Here is a 5,336-nt window from a genome sequence, read left to right on the forward strand (position 1 = left end):
TACTCAATATTACTCCCAGGGGCTCAGCCTACAAAGACTTTATCCCAGAAAAATAAGGTTGTGGTTCATAAATGTAGATTGAGATTAGTGGGAGAAATGTAGGCCTTCATATGAAACTAAAATGTTAGAAGGCATCAGCCACCAAGGAGCCAGACAGGCGATAAGTAACTACTTGAGCTGAGTGGGAAAACTCAAGTGGAGGCACCTAAAATATTCTTGATTTCCAAACATCTCATACGAGGTAGGGTTCCCAGGGAGGCAATGATGGCATCCAAAGTTAAGAGAGGGGTTATCCACCTCTTTGCCTCTCTCACCAGGTTCTCACCTTGATGGAAGCTTTCTAGGCATGCAGCAAGTGCTTTCTTTTAGCCTTCTGCTCTTGTCAGTATCCCCACAGCCTAGACAGCAGGGCCTCAGTAAGTGTTTTAGACTGATGGATGGATGGATGGATGGATGGATGAAAGAATGGAGTGTTTTTCTACCTTTTCTCCATCCCCATACCATTCACAAGCCCAACATGTCCCTACAGGCAACATTTCCTAGTGCACAAAGGGAGTCTCAGTAGTATGGAAGGGTGAGAGAGTTGCCCATCAAAACACATCAGATCTTGCCGGACATGGTGGCACACACCTGTAATCCCAGCACTCGGGAGGCTGAGGCAGTAAGATTCCTGTGAATTTGAGACCAGCCTGGGCTACATAGTGAGTTCCAGGTCAGTCTCAACTACATAGAGAGACCCTGTCTCAAAAAACAAAACAAAACAAAACCACATCAGATCTTATGTTCAATAATGCACACACACACACACATCGGAAGATCTTAAATGTTCATCCTGGCACTTTAGAAAGACAACAAAAGGCAGTTCTTGATGACTTTGAGTGTGGAGCATCTGGACAATCTTAGACAAAGCCAGGCAGAGCTCCAGCGCCACTGGGGAGGGTGGCACTAACAAGTAGGCTTGTAGCATGAGTGTATAAAGTGTGAAAGGGAGACACAGCTCGCTGCTTCTGCTTCCTGTCTGCCCTGCCGTGGACTGTTTCTCCTCTGCCCATACCTTCTGTCATGCTGCTCTGCTTTGGAGCCAGTTGAAATCTCTATAAACTGGGAGCTAAAATAAATCTTGCCTCCTTTAACTTTCAGGTGTTCCAGTGACAAGAAAGTAGCTTATACACTGCTTTGCTTATAAATGAGACTTAGGAGGACTGAACCTTTGCCCTTACCGATGATCTTCACTCCTATGCCAAGTACATCAATTTACCAAACTAGGGCATGAAAATGTTGCTACAGAAGAGTTTCTTTGTTTTTTAAAAATATTTTCATACATTATTTTATTTTTTATTTTAATGTAATACAAGTAGATATTAATAAAGAAAATATCAATGAAAATATAAAAATAATTTTTCACAACAAAAATTAGAAAATAACAATGGTAAATACATTGTGTATTATGATCTTAAATAATATATTTTCATTTGCAAATCTATCTCTCAGCTCATTTCCTAATAATACTATATCTTTTTCGCATTTTAGGTATTAACAGGGTATCTCACATTCTATATAATTTTGAACAATGTATTCCTATTTTGCAATATGTATTATTTTTTTATCTTTATTTACAGAAGAGTTTCTTCACAGAGACAGAAACCGAAGACACACACACACAAGGTGTGTATGAGTGCGCATGCACATGTGTGCCTGGGCAACCTCCAACTGCTTCCCTTACTGCATCAATCTATTAAACACACACTTGCCAAGAGCCCCCCTGTGCCTGCCACCGACCTTCATTAGCATCTCCCCAGGCGCTGGTGTTAAACACTCGCCATCAGGATAGTTGCAGTCAGAGGCCCTGTGCCACTGCACAGACGGGGTCATGGCTTCACCTTTGAGGATGCGGTGACTGCTTGCTCACCATCTCTGCTGCCAGGCCCATGAGAGGTAAGGCTTCCTAAGATTCCTGCCTTATTGCACAAAAGCCACCAAAAGCAAAGCTAAAAGGGAGCTGTTTTCAAGGACACTGGGATCCCTCTTTTTTTTTTTCTAAGAGAAAGAAATGAAATCACTTTGCAAAATGCTGCACAGATTGAGTTACAAAACATCAAAAGGAGAAGATTATCTGCTATCATCCCTCTGCTCACTTGGAAGCCTTTTCAGCAAGGAGAACCAGTGAAGTGGAAGGCAGCAGCCCAAAGGACTTCATGCTCCCCAGAAAAACCTGACCCCTGTGACTATCAAATTAGGCCCCCTTCTAGAGCAGAGGCTCTCAGGAACAGATTCCTAACCAGCCACATCTCTTGCCTGGGAGCTGGGTGGAAATGCAAATTCTCACATCCCCCACACACACACACACACACACACACACACACACACACACACACACACATCAGCTCCACTGAACCAGGAAAAGGGCAGTGAACTCAGCAATCTGGGACTGATGCTGCCACTTGGTTGAGAGCTGCTGAACTAGGGGAAGAGAAATACCAGGTTTCCTGACTGGCAGCAACATAGCTTTCAAAATTGTGCCACCACCTAGCAAAAGCCTTTGCCATCCATGCAGATTGTGACCAAGCCACCATGTGGAATTCCAACCTCCAAGGTCACCTCGGAAGGTAGTGTGTGGCTTCCCCACTGATGCACCAGATGTCTTGAAACTCAGTTTTCCATCTATTCTGTCTCTCACTTCCTTGCCAGGCATTAAACAAGGTCAACCAAGCCCACAAGATTAAGGACAATTGTACGACTAAATTAAGCCAATCTTCATGAAATGTCTAAAACTATGGCTCTTCATAGGCCTTAAAAATTACTTCTATTCCTTCTTCCTTCTTGCATCTTCCAAAAGCACAGAGCATTCTGACTCCATTCTTATGATACAGGTAGGAATCACAGGCCCCTATGTAACTACCTAATCATGTCCTAATAGGGACAGAATCTTCCACTGTACAAGAGAGCCTCAAATCATCATTTTCTCCAATTATCCATCTCCACTCACAGAAAGTACATGCGTACTCATTACTGAAATGTTTGATTTGACCCAGTTTAGCACAAAGACAAAGCCACACTGTAAAGCACCTGTTTGGTGAGTTATTTGTGGACACAAACATCAGTGTCCCCAGGTCTCCCTGCAACACAGCAGGAGGAGAGTCATTCTCCATGAAGCATTTGCCTATTTAGTCTTTAAGGGATGGGAGGGACATTCTGGCTGCAGAGTTCCACATTTAAATGTATATTCCCAATATTCCACTCTGAGTTCGACCTTCAGCAACCACTGCCCTGAGACTGTGTGCAAACTTTGACACAGCTGATGTAGAAACAGTGACTCCAGGAGCCAAGGCACAGAGTTATTCCAATGGCAGCTAGCAACCAAGTTCTGTTTGTGGCTGGGATTTGAAGAGGTCAGTGAGATGGGTTTTGTTTCTTGTGAGTGGCAGAGGGGTGCCACTTAGCGGGAGGGAGCAGGGGGACACAGATATAACCTCTGCAACCAGCAGATATAACCCCCTGGCAACCAGACCCACTCATTTTTCTCAGCAAAAAAGAGCTAAGGTGGTTGCTCAATTGCCTGACTCCAAGTACTCAGAATTCCCCAGGTGCCAGTCAGCCAATGCCTCTTCACATACAGAGGGCTTGCAACAGGGGCTCAAAGCAAATTATCTTTAATAAGCCTGGAAAGTTCCTGTATGGGACCAACCTGTGCCCTGCCACACAGAGTACCCCCTTCTTCTCTGTCCTAGAAGTATCTCCTTTTGTGACTTATGTAGAGGGCTTGATGGGCAAACAGCTTCCAGACCACTTCCACCTCATATTCCAAGCTCACTAATGGAGAAAAAGAGGGATAGAAGAAATACCAAATGCAAAACATACTTACCAAAAACAAAGTAGATATTCTTTTTATTTCCTGTCTGTTTTCATAGTCACGTACTCTTGGCACCAGCAACAAACAAACTGAAAAGACAATAGAACCTCATTGGAAAGAATGTTTATCTATCTGATAAATATTTATAAAACACATACCTTAAGCCATGCATTTTGTTAGGTCCCAGAGTTACAGTGCATCATTGTCTATTTTCTGTTGTTATAACAAAATATCTGTGTGCCAATCAGCTTCTCAGTGCTTTCACCAAATACCTGAGAAAAACACCCCAAGGAGAAGAGGCTTATTTTGGCTCATGGTTTCAGGTGCTTCCATTCATGGATGACTGACTCCAGGGCAGAAACATCATGGCAGAGGTGCATGGTGACAGAAAGCCGCTCACCTCATGGCAATCAGGAAGCAGCAACAATGACAGAGCCAAAGCACAAGAGGAAGGAACTGGGGACCAGGTATAGTCCCCAGGGTCTTGCTTCCAAGATCCACTCCCTTCAACTATCACCTAACAAGTATGCCGTCAAAGTATGATTTCACCAATAGATTATTTCACTGACAAGCTAGTGCCTCATGATCCAGTCACTTTCCAGAAAGCCCATCAGCTGCAACAACCCTTCAGCACATGAATTTGAGGGGATATTTCATATCTAAGCCATAGCAGACTAAGCCTTGGAGAAATTTATTTCTTACCGTTCTGCAGTCTAGGAAATCTGAGGTCAAGGGGCTGCATTTAATGGTCCCAAGACATCCTGAAAATACTAAAATTCAAGGTTGCTTTTGTCCCTTATAAAAAGTAATACAGTTTGTGCAAATCACCAGCCCACATTCTCCCGTATAAAGAAATTCCTTGTTTAACAACCTACCTCTTTAACAACTGTTTGGACTTAAGACTGAGATGCATTGCTCAGACTTATGACCAGCTGCTCAGATTCACAACCTGTTTATTTTTTTATAGGTCTGTACATCTTGTTTATAGAGCCTTAATGTCTTTTTCTGCACAGTACATCTTGTTTATGCAGTACCATAATGTTTGCTGATTGTACTGTACAGTACAGTACTATAGTCTTGTGGTCTGTTATACATCACTGTACTGCATGTAAGAGTTATGCAAATAAAGTGCAAAGTCATCAAGTTGAAGTTTCCTTTGACCATTTCTTTGTTCTGAATATTGTAACATACATATCATGTACAATTCTTCATTTAGTGACCAATTTTCTTAACAACCTGGTCATGAGAATAGAACTTGGTCATTGAAAGAGGAATGTATGTACTTTCAATCATTTCTAAACTGCTTATAATATCTAATACATTGCAAATGTTATATAAATAGTTGTCATATGCATTATTTAGAGAATAATGACAAGAAAAAATCTGTACAGATACAACATATTTTCAAGTATTTTTGATGAATAGTCGGTTGAATCCATGGATTTGGAACCAGAATAAGGAGAACAGAATATATATATATATATAT

General features: G+C 42.0%; 1 long non-coding RNA gene across 3 annotated transcripts in view; it reads right to left on the reverse strand.

The window, feature by feature from the left end:
- Nucleotides 1-5,336, reverse strand: part of LOC104856672 — a 63,701-nt gene that overhangs the window by 47,698 nt on the left and 10,667 nt on the right. For all 3 annotated transcript variants that reach the window (XR_004517511.1, XR_778689.1, XR_004517510.1), the window contains exon 3: nucleotides 3,863-3,939. This is a non-coding gene — a long non-coding RNA (uncharacterized LOC104856672). The remainder of the gene's footprint in view (nucleotides 1-3,862; nucleotides 3,940-5,336) is intronic.

Source organism: Fukomys damarensis, unplaced genomic scaffold (genome assembly GCF_012274545.1).
Source record: "Fukomys damarensis isolate Sample0158 unplaced genomic scaffold, DMR_v1.0_HiC HiC_scaffold_16, whole genome shotgun sequence".
NCBI lineage: Eukaryota > Metazoa > Chordata > Mammalia > Rodentia > Bathyergidae > Fukomys > Fukomys damarensis.